The sequence below is a fragment of the Eptatretus burgeri genome, chromosome 5, assembly GCF_056783735.1.
Source record: "Eptatretus burgeri isolate ZD-2024b chromosome 5, Ebu_testis_v1, whole genome shotgun sequence".
Lineage (NCBI taxonomy): Eukaryota > Metazoa > Chordata > Myxini > Myxiniformes > Myxinidae > Eptatretus > Eptatretus burgeri.
The window spans coordinates 50,232,476-50,246,910 of record NC_140965.1 but is presented as its reverse complement, the minus strand read 5'-3'; the positions used below and the strand labels follow the sequence as shown (position 1 = coordinate 50,246,910).

The window sequence follows — 14,435 nt, the reverse complement described above, 5'->3', positions numbered from 1 at the left end:
GTAGCTCCAAGTTTGTGTACAGAAAAAGTTTGTAAAATTATTATTGCACTCTTCAGTTCACCTGCTTAATTCCTTCAGATAAAGAAAACCGACTACTTGTTCGAGGAAGCTGTAAAAAGCCCGTCGTGTTCTGTTATATCCCATTCCCAGCAGCTTTTCTCTGTTTTCCATCTCCAGCACTCATTGTTACTCTCAAACACACACACCCAGGCTCTATTCTCTCACGCTTAATCCAGGCTTTTCTCGGAGAGCTTAGAATCGAGCTGAATTATACTGACAATGCATGTTGCCTGTGTTTGGAGTTTGGTCGATTAGCTGCAAACATGTTGCTAAAATATCTATCTTGGCATCTTATGGTTGGCATTTTAAAATGAATTCAAGGTATTGGACGTGGAAAATAATAAAACGGCAAAATGAAGATGCCACTTTTCTTTCTAACCTCAATTATATTTTAACAAACCTTCACAACTTGGGAGAATACCTTGCTTAATACTGTGCTACAGAATGCTGAATCATTTGAGCTCTTTTTCTTGGAGAAAACTTTTACTGAAATAAATAAATAAAGAATACTGGAATGGCATCTGGTAGAGCGCATACCTCCACGAGGCTGAATTGTTTACGTTTTGTATTCCACTGATGGGCTGGTTCTGCATCAGGACCTCAACCAAAATCTAATCAGTTTACTCTTGTCACCGACACAAGTCATCCACATAGTTTGGTCATATAATCTGTCCACAACATAATGAAATATCCAATAAACACCATTACTGGCCCGATCTCTCAATGGTGAAGAATCACTTAAACTTTTAAAATCTCATATCTGCATCTGGTTCTGGATCTTCACCAAAATATAATGGATTCATCCTTGTCACATACCCAACATGTTCACCAAGTGTTGGCTGAATCCATCCTGAACTTTGAGATATCATGCTATGTATCAGTTTTAGCCCTATCACAATAGTGAAGAATCTTTTTTGAAATACTACTTTCCAGATCTTCAAAATCGAATCTATTTGTCCTTGTCACACAAACCTATCCACCAAATTCGTCCGTAATGTTTTGAAATATCCTGCTCATAAACAAGAGGGTGAAAACATAACCTCAGTCCACCTTTGGCAGCAGAAGTAAGTAGAGAGTTTAACACCTTACCCCATGCAGTCTTGAGAAAAATGGGCATGGGTGGGGTCTGCAAGCAGCAAGTTTTATTGGTTGAGATAATCTAAAATGCTGTAATATTTAGTCCAAGTTCTGCTAAACGGAAGGTTTTTGAAAATGCCAATAAGGTGATTTGTGTTCTATAGTGTTCAAGTATATAACTCAAGTAAAATTAAGTAAAGATTTTAGAGGTTGTAGAAAAAAATAAAAATTCAGAAGTTTACCGCTGTTGATGCGACGTCTTACACACCACCTTATTTAATACGTTACATTAGTTCTTCATTCCCGTTGTTTGTGTCATTTATGACGTCCTTAAAAAACTAATTTTCCTGTTTGAAATGAATTAAATTTTGTTTGATTGCCAGACAGGCAGAGTAAAATAAATAAATTAATCTCTCCCCTTTGCACGTATGCGATTGGGACGAATTCAAAGCCAAAGTATTGCTAAACTACAGGTTCTTGTTCTGATTTGTGTTCAAAATATAACATTCAGTTGAAATTAAGTTGTTCCTCGATCGTAAAACTGACATTTGTACACAGATAAACAGACAGTGAACCAATTGCTTAACCCTGGTGTTTACTTCGCGTGCACACGGTAATAAAATGGAAGGAAAAAAAAATCAGTTCATACGTATTGCTCGTGGAGTAAACTCACCCGCCACCATTGTTTGTACTGTATGTAACACTGAGCCAATCAGCGCTGTTTACTTCACATTCGTTTTGCAACAGGATGAGCATCCTCCCACCGAAATTAAGTTGTGATGTTACATTTGGAGGACAAGAAGTGACAGAGCTGCCATGGAGGAGGAGCAACGGCAATTATTCTTTTTATTGATGTTAATATATATATATATATATATATATATATATATATATATGTTACGTTTTTATTATTACGTACTGATATTATAGTAAAAATAAATAAATGTTCTTTTTATTTATAAAATATGTTTACCATCTGTATTTATTAATAGCACTATTGCCAATATCCCAATGAAGCCATTATATACTGCTCATGCATAAGAAATATCGGTCGGGAACTCATCTCCATATAAACAACGTAATAATGACCCCTTTTAGCACTCTCTTTTCCAGGAACCTATTCTGAGCGCTAAGTGAGGTATTACTGAATAAGGAACAATTATAAAGTTTTTTTTTTGTTGTTTTTTTTTGTATTTTTGTAACCTCTCACCTCGAGTGGCTTGATGCATTGTATGGGGCAATTTCCATTAAAAAATTGCTGTTTGAATATCCTTTAGAGATATTTAAACACTTGGTTTTCCTTCTCTGAACAGTATTTTTGATTGTTGTGGAAAGAAGGAATATGAGACAAAATGCCAAAATGATTCTGGAGATGGAAAACATGTTTGGTGTAGGAAGTACCGATGAAATAACTATGGATTCCTTATGTGCACCATCTTCCCACAACACGAGCAGAAAATTGTGGCCAAGCAAATATAAACCCACACACAAAATTATTAATAGGTTCAGCAACATCTAAAATGCAGACCATGCTTGGGATGTGCTGGCAGGAGATGAGCATGAGTCGTATGAATCACCAGAGTTTGTGAGAACAAGTATGGTGAGGCTAGAATACTTTTACTTTAGCAAAGTTCGAATACATTTTAATGAAGGAGAATTAACTGGTAATGGGTCATTTAAATATTACCTTGAAGAAATTATTGATGTTCCTTGCCCTTCAACAGTACATCTTAAATTGTACATTATCTTTCGCTCTCCTCAACTTTGTATAGTTAGTCTTATGTAGTTGTAAATTGTTCTCTGCTCAATCAGCTCTTTTCCCATCTTCCCTTACCCTCAATTCTCTCTTTCACAATTTTCTTTTTATAAGTTTTCCCCCTTCCCCTACCCTTGCAAATGTAGCATTTAGGTTGGCCATGAATGATTCTCATAACTAGAGTTGATAAAAAAACCTTACCTCACACACTCAGGGTCTGCAAGCATGGGCTACGAGCAGAAAATTTGATTGGTTGAGATGATGTAAAATGCTGTAATATTTTGTCCGAGAACTGCTAAACTCTAGGGTTTTTAAGGTGTACTACAGTGTCAACGTATATAATTAAATTGAAATCAAATAAAGATTTTAGTTTGTAGAAAAAAAATTTGATTAAAAAGTTTACCACGAACGTTGCAGCATCTTTTACACCACCTTATTTAACGCGTCACATTCGTTCTTCATCCCTGTTGTTTGTGCCCTTCATGACGTCCTAAAAAAAAAAAAACTAATTTTCCAGCTTGGAATGATTTTCAATTTTGTTTGACAGGCAGACCGAGTTAAAAAAAATAATCTCCCTCCTCTTTGTGCATGCACACTCCTAAACTGCAGGTTTGTGTTCCGATTCGTATTCAAAATATCACATTCAATTGAAAGTATGATGTTCCTCGATCATAAACTGACATTTGTGTATAGACAGACATGTAGACAAAGTGAACCAATTGCTTCAACCTGGTTTTTCCTTCATGCATGTGGGGTCATAAAATCTTGCTTGCTTGATCTATCATGCCTGATAGCACATGGAACCTCTTGAGGAACTCGATCACTGTCGTATGTCCTGAGCCAACTGAATGATCACTGTCTATGTGGTTTCTGGTTCTCTCAGCTAGTTTTTCACCTTTGGCCACCATATCCCTCTAAATCGTTCAAACATCCTACTTTTAGATTTGCAGGGTATCGCTCTTTTTGTGGTGATATTAAAATCTACACTTCCAGTCAAAAGTTTTAGAACACCCCCATTTTTCCAGTTTTTACTGAAATTTAAGCAGTTCAAGTCCCGTGAATAACCTGAAATGGTACAAAGCGAAGTGGTAAACTGCCAGAGGTTCAAAAATAAAAGTTTAGGTTACCAAAAACTGAAAAATAATGTAAATTTCAGAGTTGTTAAAAAGGCCCTTTTCAGGAAACAAGTAATGGGTTAGCAACTACAGCTGTTCTGCAGCAATGGAAGTAAATTAAGCCTTGAAAGTTGATGCAAACAATTCTTCCAGGTGTCCCAACTTTTGTTGATTAGTTACAAACCCTCTGTGTAAAAGCAGTGTTGGAACAGACTGTGTTGCTTCACCCCCTGAAGCATTATTTGGACAATATTGCACTTTAGGAAGTAGTATATTGCTACCATAATGGAAAGAAAAAGACAATTAATAAAGGAAGACAGACAGACCATTATAACCCTTAAAAGTGTAGGTCTTTCCTTTGAAAATATTGCAAAGTAAGCCAAGGTGTCAGTGAGTACAGTTTCCCACACCACCAAAAGGCACTTGGAAACTGACAGGAAGAGGTTTGGCAGACCCAAAGCCACAACACAATCAGAAGACAAGTTTCTGAGAGTCAACAGCTTGCGTGATAGGCGGCTCACAAGATAGCAGCTTCAAGCACAGCTTAACTCTGGTCGAAGTAAGGAAGTCTCAGTTTCAACTGTGAAGAGAAGACTTCGAGCTGCAGGTTTGACAGGTCGAGTGGCAGTAAGAAAGCCATTGCAAAATAAGAAAAAGAGGCTTGCCTGGGCCATGAAGCACCGCCAGTGGACTACTGAAAACTGGAAGAAGGGCTTCTGGACTGATGAATCAAAATTTGAAATCTTCTGTTCATCACGCAGGGTTTTTGTACACCGTCGAGTAGGCGAAAGGATGGTGCCTCAGTGTGTGACACAAACTGTCAAACACGGAGGAGGAAGTGTGATGATCTGGGCTCTTTTGCTGGATCCAGTCAGCGACTTGCACAGAGTGACTGGCAACCTGAACCAAAAGGGCTCCCACAGCATTTTGCAGTGCCATGCAATACCCTCTGGTCTACGCCTAGTTGGTCAGGGGTTCATCCTACAGCAAGATCACGACCCAAATCATACCTCCAGGCTATGTCAGAACTACCTTAGAAGAAAAGAACAAGACGGTAGGCTTCAAATCATGGAATGGCTCGCACAGTTTCCAGAGTTAAAGCCCATCGAGCTGGTTTGGGATGAACTGGACAGAAGGGTGAAAGCAAAGCAACCTACAAGTGCAACACATTTGTGGGAACTTCTGCAACAGTGTTGGGAAGAACTTTCCGAACAATATTTGATTTCCATTGCAGAAAGAATGCCATGAGTATGTTCGGCTGTTATATCTGCAAAATGTGGCTACTTTGACGAGTCAAAAATTTACATTAAATTTTGTTCAACAAAACGATTCCATGATTTCTTTTTTATCTGCAATTGTTTATTTGTTCTCTGCTTTAATTTTAGAGTACATTGAAACATTAAATTGCTAAAATTTCAGTAAAAACTGGAAAAATGGGGATGTTATAAAACTTTTGACTGGTAGTGTATGTTATCATGATGTTATTACTCATGCATGGTTCCAGGCTTGGGGAGGAGTTAAATGATAAAGAAAAGCAGCTTAACGAACTACCAATGGACATTGTAGTGGGGTGGGGGTGGGGGGGGGTTGACATGCACAAGGAGAAAAGGAGGAACAAAAACTAGGAACAATGACTTCGAGAAGAACTTAATGTGGAAATAATCATCCTGTGTTGAAGAGATTATGGATATGCCTAAGGTAAAGGTGGCATTTCACTTGAAAGACAGAAGTGCGGAGGGCAAGAACAGACACAGAGAAACGATTCCACAATCAGGAGAAAAAGTAGACGAAGGAATGCAGGTGGGCAGCCAGCCTGGATTTTAGATGTATGAGCAGGTGAGGGTTTCTCGAGGAATGCGTAAAACCTTGGGTGGCTTGGAGAGGGCAGGGTAGGAGATGGCAGAAGGAGCAAAGCCTCCAAATGTAAGCTTTTATAATTATAGAGAGCCAACCATCTTGTCAATGGGGGGGGGGGGGGAGAGCAACAACAATGTCCCGTCATGGGCGAGTGATGATCCCTGGGAATCAGCCCCCTGTCTTGAGATACCATTGATGCAGAGGGCCTTGTTTTTAACTGCCTCAAGGGGAGAGAGGTGGAAAGCAGGAACACCAGTCCGGAGTGGAGAGTCGTACTCGATGGAGTTCCGCATGAAAGTCTCTTTTATTATTATTCGTTTTTTTTTTAATATGAATTGGGCTCAGACGAGTGAGGTGTACCGCGATTCTTATCCACCATGATACTTAAACACCGTCCTTAATTAGCTCGACATGGTTTACGATTGCCTTATCTCTTTGGAGAATACCAAGGTGATAAAACCCATCAAACACTTGCTCTATCTTGTGAAAGTTTCATCATTTACCTGATCACTTTTCAGTTACTTTCTCTTAAATTCTATAGAGCAGTAATGTTAACCATGCTCTATAGAATATACTATAAGCAAGGGTTGAAGCTCAGTATTGTAAGAAAAAATTTAAATGCGAGTTCTCAACTTGAAAGACCGTCTTGCCTTTAATAGATTGCAACATTTGAAGACTTCACGCAGTTGCAATGATTCCTCGGTTTGCATTCAATCGGTAATATATGTAGTTTGTTGAACTCCATTTAAAAAGTGATGTTAGGGTTAGGGTTAGGGAACTGCATGTATCACCATACTTGTCGCTCACATCAAGCCCTGCGATCCTTTCAGCTGTTAAAGCAAACATTAATTATGACACTTCCATGAAGGTAAAGTGCATTGAGAGTGAAAACAATAATTGACAACAGACGTCATATTAAACAAATTCAACTCAACTTCCCATTCTTAACCCCATTTCAGCTGGGGGTTTCTTTTGATTGTTGTCGGTCCATCTTGTCGATCAGTCCATCTTGTCCGACCAGAGCCTCTACTCCAAAATGACTCGACGCGTTTATTTCATGTTTGGCACCTGTATGCAAAAACACCTGTATGCAATAACATCTGCGCAGGAGGCACGTGGAATGATTTTACGATCGGAGCCCAAAGTGATGGGACACACGACCTGAATTACAAATTTTGGCAAAATAAATAAATAAATAAATGGGAGAACAGTACAAGATTGGGCATATGCTTTTGGGAACCATTATTTATTTATATACACTTTACCATCGCCACTGCCAACACACGACTTTGCATTATTTATTTGTTTATTTATTTATATCGACTTTTCCATCACTTGATAGTTAATTGATAGTTTTGATAGTAGATGTCTGAGAAGAATATTTGGGATTTGTTGGATGAAGACAGTAATCAACTAGAACGGGCACTCAGTAGAGCGCATACCTTCGCCAACGCGACATTTTGCCCCCCCCCACCCCCCCCAGAAACCGTTGATTGTGAGGGTATTTAATCCCATACCACATCTGCCATCTCATATGTGTTATGATGGCTTAAAAACATTAAATTTCCTGCTGTTTGACACTGATTCACGTACATTGTACAATTTCTGTATGAATTCCCTGACCTTTTTGGGTGTCGGTGTCAAGTCAATCTGATGACAACTGGTCACATTATAAGAAATAAGTTCAGTGACACCCCCTCCCCCCCCCCCCCAATGCTTTAAACTCACCAATAAAGTCACTGTCAAATATTACACATCAGAGGATAGGGAATTGAATTCTAAACATTTGGAATCTACTTACATGCAAATTGTATTATAATTGACCGCTTTATGATAATAAAGGTCGTTGACCCCCCTGACCTTTGACCCAAACCGCGAACAAAGGTAATGACGTCATTGTGTCATATCGTATATCACAAGATTGGGCATTGAATTCACAACATTTTGCCATTGGTTACATACAAATTGGATAAAAATCGACCGCACTATGGCAAAATGACGATTTTGACCTTTTCATGACCTCGACCTTGACCTTTGTACTCTTCATTTTGTAATTGGTATTAGAGTGTGGGGAACAGAACAGTCAACATTTTGGTGTTGGTTTCATGCAAATCGGATAAGAATTGACCGTGTTATGACTAAAACCGCACATTTTGCAATGTCGTGACCCCCTTGACTTTTGACTCCCAACCTCTAATAAGGGTTATTACGTCACATATCACAAGATGGGGCATTGAATTCTGAACATTTTGGCATTAGTTGCATGCAAATTGGATACAAATTGACCGCGCTATGGTAAAAAAGACGATTTTGACCTTTTCATGACCTTGACCTTTGACCCGATCGCTCCCAAAATCTCATCAAATGGTCCTCGGATAATAACCAATCATCCCACCAAACTTGCTGCGATTCAGTTCAATACTTTTGGAGTTATGCGAATAACAAACAAACAAACAAACACACATATTCACAAATAAATAAATAAATACACCGATCAAAACATAACCTTCGCAACAAAGTTTACAGAGGTAATGAGGTTGTGAGAGGAAGTTAAGTGAGCTGACCGAAGAACGGGGTGTAAACGAGGGACCCTGGGTATCTGTCGAGGATCGGGGAAGATCGGATGGCCAGGAAGTTCGAGAGATGGATGCCGGAAGGAAGGAGACCAACAGGGAGGCCGAAGAGAAGATGGAAGGATGTGATTAAGGATATGGCTAACAAGCGAGGAATCTAACACCCAGACATGGAAGCTTCGGATCAGAAGCTTTCGAGACGAAGGATCCACAGAGGGAATGCACCGCCGAACCGGCGGGAGTGTATTGATTGAATTAATTTTCTTCCCTCACCGCCACCTCCATTCCACCGTAATTTATTTAAATACACTTTTATCATCCATACCACCGTGAATTATTTATTTAAATGCCTTCATCATCCCACGACCTCCATACCACCTTGAATTATTTATTTATTTAAATGCTATTATCATTCCTCGATCTCCATTCAACCATGAATTATATTTTTATTTAAATGCCTTTATCATCCATCCCTCGACCTCCATACCACCCTGCATTATTTATTTATTTCTACAACATTATCATCCCACTACCTCCATTCCACCGTGAATTATATATTTATTTAAATGCCTTTTATCATCCCACTACCTCCATCCCACCATTATATATTTATTTAGATGCCTTTTATCATCCCACGACTTCCATTCCACCATTATATATTTATTTAAATGCCTTTTATCATCCCACTACCCCCCTTCCACCATTATATATTTATTTAAATGCCTTTTATCATCCCACTACCTCCCTTCCACCATTATATATTTATTTAAACGCCTTTTATCATCCCACGACGTCCCTTCCATCATTATATATTTATTTAAATTCCTTTTATCATCCCACTACCTCCCTTCCACCATGATATATTTATTTAAATGCCTATTATCCCACAACCTCCATTCCACCATTATATATTTATTTAAACGCCTTTTATCATCCCACGACGTCCCTTCCACCATTATATATTTATTTAAATTCCTTTTATCATCCCACTACCTCCCTTCCACCATTATATATTTATAAAAATGCCTATTATCCCACAACCTCCATTCCACCATTATATATTTATTTAAATTCCTTTTATCATCCCACTACCTCCCTTCCACCATTATATATTTATAAAAATGCCTATTATCCCACAACCTCCATTCCACCATTATATATTTATTTAAATTCCTTTTATCATCCCACTACCTCCCTTCCACCATTATTTATTTATTTAAATGCCTTTTATCATCCCACTACCTCCATTCATCCGTGAATTGTTACCCTCGCCGAAGGAGAGGGTATTGCATTTGGGTCTGTTTGTTTATTACTTGCAAAATCGAAGATTTTTCACTTATATTGGTTAATGGGCTTGGGATCCGAGGATCCTGAGTTCAAATCCCACTCGGTTGTTGAATTAATACCAGGTGGGGTCGACTGCCTGTCATCCTTCCGAGGTTGGTGAAATGAGTGCCAGCTTGCTGGTATCCTGTGTCAGAGTGGCGACCCGTCCAGGATTGTGCCCAATAGCCAAGGAGACTGCTGAGGCAGCATCAATGCTCTGCACAGAGTATGGTCCCAATGGAAGGATGGATGGTTCGTCGATTTTGTTATTCTGTCTATCTGTTTATCTGTCTGTCTATCTATCTATCGCCGACAGGCCACAATTTTAAACAGAACTTCATGAAACTTCACCACATGAGAAAGTTTGTCATAAGGAAGAAGCCTATTGTTTTTGAAGTCAAAAGGTCAACCAACATAGGCCAAAGCTCAACAACTTAGGTGAGATTTCAAAAATCCTCAATTTTCATCCGATCAACTTGAAAGTTGAAGGGGATTTATATTTCAGGTCACTGAATTCAACCAGCCAATTATTTGAAGTAACCATTGACCAAAAGGTCAACATAAGCCCAAGGTCAACAACGAAAGTGGTATTTCTAAAATCCTCAATTTTCATCCGATTGACTTGAAATTTTAAGAGGAGTTACATATTTGGTCATTGAATTCAACCACCAATTATTTTGAGGTCAAATTTGTTTTATGGATTTTGCAAGTATCATGCTCTGCACGACGTCGTCTTCTTGTTTGTTGGATTCGCTATATGTGCTAGATATCCCTTATTATCGGGTTTTCCGTGTGTGTGTGTGTGTGTGTGTGTGTGTGTGTGTGTGTGTGTGTGTATGTGTGTGTGTGTGTGTGTGTGTGTGTGTGTGTGTGTGTGTATGTGTGTGTGTGTGTGTGTGTGTGTGTGTGTGTGTGTGTGTGTGTGTGTATGTGTGTGTGTGTGTGTGTGTGTCTGCAACGCGAGGCTCCACAGCACAAACCAGCAAACCGATAATTTATTTATTTACCGAAAACGATTCCCCACCCAAACACCACCTCCAATTATTGGATTCACTATATATGCTAGATATTCCTTATTGTCGGGTTTTCCGTCTGTGTGTGTGTGTGTGTGTGTGTGTGTGTGTGTGTGTGTGTGTGTGTGTGTGTGTGTGTGTGTATGTATGTGTGTGTGTGCCTGCAACGCAAGGCTCCACAGCACGAACCAGCGAACCAATTTCGATGTTACTTTGCCAACATGTGGAATATATACTGGGAATGTGTGCGTTTGAATTTCGTTGCCAAGCAACCACCCGTTGCTGTGCAGCGGCCGAAAAACCGCGTACAGTATTTTCAATACTTGTCCTTCAGTTTTGAATGGAGAGAAGCGAGACTTCGGAATTAAACACTTCGAGATATTTAGAAAATTTAACTCAAGCCGATTTTTGATTGAGGTTTTATTTTTCAAATGGTAGTCCTTCAAAAAAAAAAAAAAAAAAAAAAATCGGGTGTCTATTCACCGTCATTTTTTGAGGGGCTTAGGAAAGTGGGCGGAGCTTAGGGAAAGTGGACATGGTTGATGAAAAGTGGGAGTGGCGTAGGAAAGTGGGAGTGGTGTAGGAAAGTGGGAGTGGTGTAGGAAAGTGGGCGTGGCTTATGGAAAGTGGGCGTGGCTTATTAAAAATATTGTGTGGCTCAGGAGGTGTGGTCAAACAAGAGCATTGAGAGAAGTTTATCGGGTTTTCCGTGTGTGTGTGTGTGTGTGTGTGTGTGTGTGTGTGTGTGTGTGTGTGTGTGTGTGTGTGTGTGTGTGTGTGTGCGCGCGCAACGCGAGGCTCCACAGCACAAACCAGCAAACCGATTATTTTTCAAATGGTAGTCCTTCAAAAATAGGGTGTCTATTTACCGTCATTTTTAATAAGGAGAGCCAGTTGGCAAAATACGCAATAGGAAAAATCTTGCCAGGCAGAGGAACAATTGTATGTGAACCAATACGTCTTGGCAATGAATCTTCGGCGGTGGGTCAGTCAGAATGAGAAGCATCGCATCCAGCGGTTCAATCCTAGCGAATCCCTCGTCGCCTACCGGCTTGTTTGTCTATTTGCTTGTCTGCACAGAACTTTTGTGTTTTTCTTGGCAACCGCTTTTAGGATTGAGACAAAGTTTTCACCATAGGTGCAATTACTCATGTAGCATGTTCTAATGATAATTATGACATCATAGTTCACGTGGTGTGGCAGCCATATTGGAAAAACGGGAAAAATTTTTAGACCTGCATCTCTGAAACCATACCAAGGATAAAATTGAAACTTGGGACATGGCAAGTCCTTCTCATGGGGAATGAGTGTGATTATTTTTGATGATGTCATAGGTGCCTTCGTTACGACATCATAATTGCATATGTAGAACGTGAGATCTGATAAGTATGAAAAATTTTGAGGGTCATCTCGGGATAAAATGGTCCACAAATTTTTTGATGACGTCATCGGTCACGTGATTCGGCAGACATATATATATATATATTTTTTAAACCTTCAAAAATATTCTCTGAAATGGCTGAACCGGTCATCACTGCCAGCATTTATAAAGTGGCAGTTCTAATTATGTCTCTTATTATCCCCCCCCCCCCCCCCGGAGGGAGGGAGCGGGATATTGTAATCGTCCGGTTATTTTGTTTGTCTGTGAGCAACTTAACGGAAAAACGGCTTTAGCAAACACTATCAAATTTAATCCACAGATGGGCAATGAACCTTGGACGACCCCATTAACTTTTGGGTCCAATTGGATCAAAGGTCAAGGTCACGAAAAGATCAAAATCGTTTTGCGCTCAACTTCGTCAAACATGATCTGATTTACTTCAAACTGAGCCTATAGTGAAACCTTATTCTATTTGTCACTTATAATCCTACCCATTCCTATAGTGAAAAATGCATATTTGTGAAGATCGGAAGGGTCCGAAGTTTTGTGGGTCATGGTCATCGGTCAAAATTACAATTTTTCCATTAAAACTAAAACATGGTTACGAAAATGCAACTTTACGGGAAAACGGCTGGCTCAAACACTGTCAAATTGTATCCACAGGTGGGTAATGAACCTCGGACGACCCCATTAACTTTTGGATCCAATAAGGTCAAAGGTCAAGGTCAGGTCACAAAAAGGTCAAAATCGTTTTTCGCTCATAACTTCGTCAAAAATGGTTTAATTGACTTCAAACGAAGACTAAAATATTCCTTATAATCAACATTCAGGTTAAGGATGTATCAAATTGAAATTTGATCCACAAAATAACTTTATGCCTGAAATGGGCGGGATTTGTTGTGCCTGGCACCACTTGTAAATTATGAAACACACCAGTCCACAAACGCCACACAAAATATAAAGGGAGAAGGGTGGGAATGAGAGGGAGAGAGAGGAATAGGGGTAGGGGAGAGAGAGGAATAGGGGTAGGGGAGAGAGAGGAATAGGGGTAGGGGAGAGAGAGGAATAGGGGTAGGGGAGAGAGAGGAATAGGGGAGGGGAGAGAGAGGAATAGGGGTAGGGGAGAGAGAGGAATAGGGGTAGGGGAGAGAGAGGAATAGGGGTTGGAGAGAGAGAGGAATAGGGGTGGGAGAGAGAGGAATAGTGGTTGGAGAGAGAGGAATAGGAGTGGGAGGGAGAGGAATAGAAGTGGGAGGGAGACGAATAGGAGTGGGATGGAGAGGAATAGGGGTGGGAGGGAGAGGAATAGAGGTGGGATGGAAAGGAATAGGAGGGGAGGGAGAGTAATAGGGGTGGGAGAGAGAGGAATATGGGTGGGAGAAAGAGGAATAGGGGTTGGAGAGAGAGGAATAGGGGTAGGGGAGAGGGAGGAATAGGGGTGGGGGAGAGAGGAATAGGGGTAGGGGAGAGAGAGGAATAGGGGTAGGGAGAGAGAGGAATAGGGGAGGGGAGAGAGAGGAATAGGGGTAGGGGAGAGAGAGGAATAGGGGTTGGAGAGAGAGAGGAATAGGGGTGGGAGAGAGAGGAATAGTGGTTGGAGAGAGAGGAATAGGAGTGGGAGGGAGAGGAATAGAAGTGGGAGGGAGACGAATAGGAGTGGGATGGAGAGGAATAGGGGTGGGAGGGAGAGGAATAGAGGTGGGATGGAAAGGAATAGGAGGGGGAGGGAGAGTAATAGGGGTGGGAGAGAGAGGAATATGGGTGGGAGAAAGAGGAATAGGGGTTGGAGAGAGAGGAATAGGGGTAGGGGAGAGGGAGGAATAGGGGTGGGGGAGAGAGGGGAATAGGGGTGGGGGAGAGAGAGGAATAGGGGTGGGGGAGAGAGAGGAATAGGGGTGGGGGAGAAAGAGGAATAGGGGTGGGGGAGAGAGAGGAATAGGGGTGGGGGAGAGAGAGGAATAGGGGTGAGAGAAAGAGGAATAGGGGTTGGAGAGAGAGGAATAGGGGTAGGGGAGAGGAAGGAATAGGGGAGGGGGGAAAGAGAGGAATAGGGGTGAGAGTTAGAGGAATAGGGGTTCGAGAGAGAGCAATAGGGGTAGGGGAGAGGCAGGAATAGTAGTTGGAGAGAGAGGAATAGGAGTGGGAGGGAGAGGAATAGGAGTGGGAGGGAGAGGAATAGGAGTGGGAGGGAGAGGAATAGAAGTGGGAGGGAGAGGAATAGAAGTGGGAGGGAGACGAATAGAGGGGGGAGGGAAAGGAATAGTAGGGGAAGGAAGA

General features: G+C 40.8%; 1 long non-coding RNA gene across 1 annotated transcript; it reads right to left on the bottom strand.

The window, feature by feature from the left end:
* Positions 1 to 6,498: 6,498 nt before the first annotated feature.
* On the bottom strand, positions 6,499 to 8,901 carry LOC147026415 (uncharacterized). Its single transcript, XR_015057919.1, has 2 exons — positions 8,430 to 8,901; positions 6,499 to 6,933 (listed from the first exon to the last, which is right to left on the bottom strand). It is a non-coding gene; the product is annotated as an uncharacterized LOC147026415 (long non-coding RNA).
* Positions 8,902 to 14,435: the final 5,534 nt, after the last annotated feature.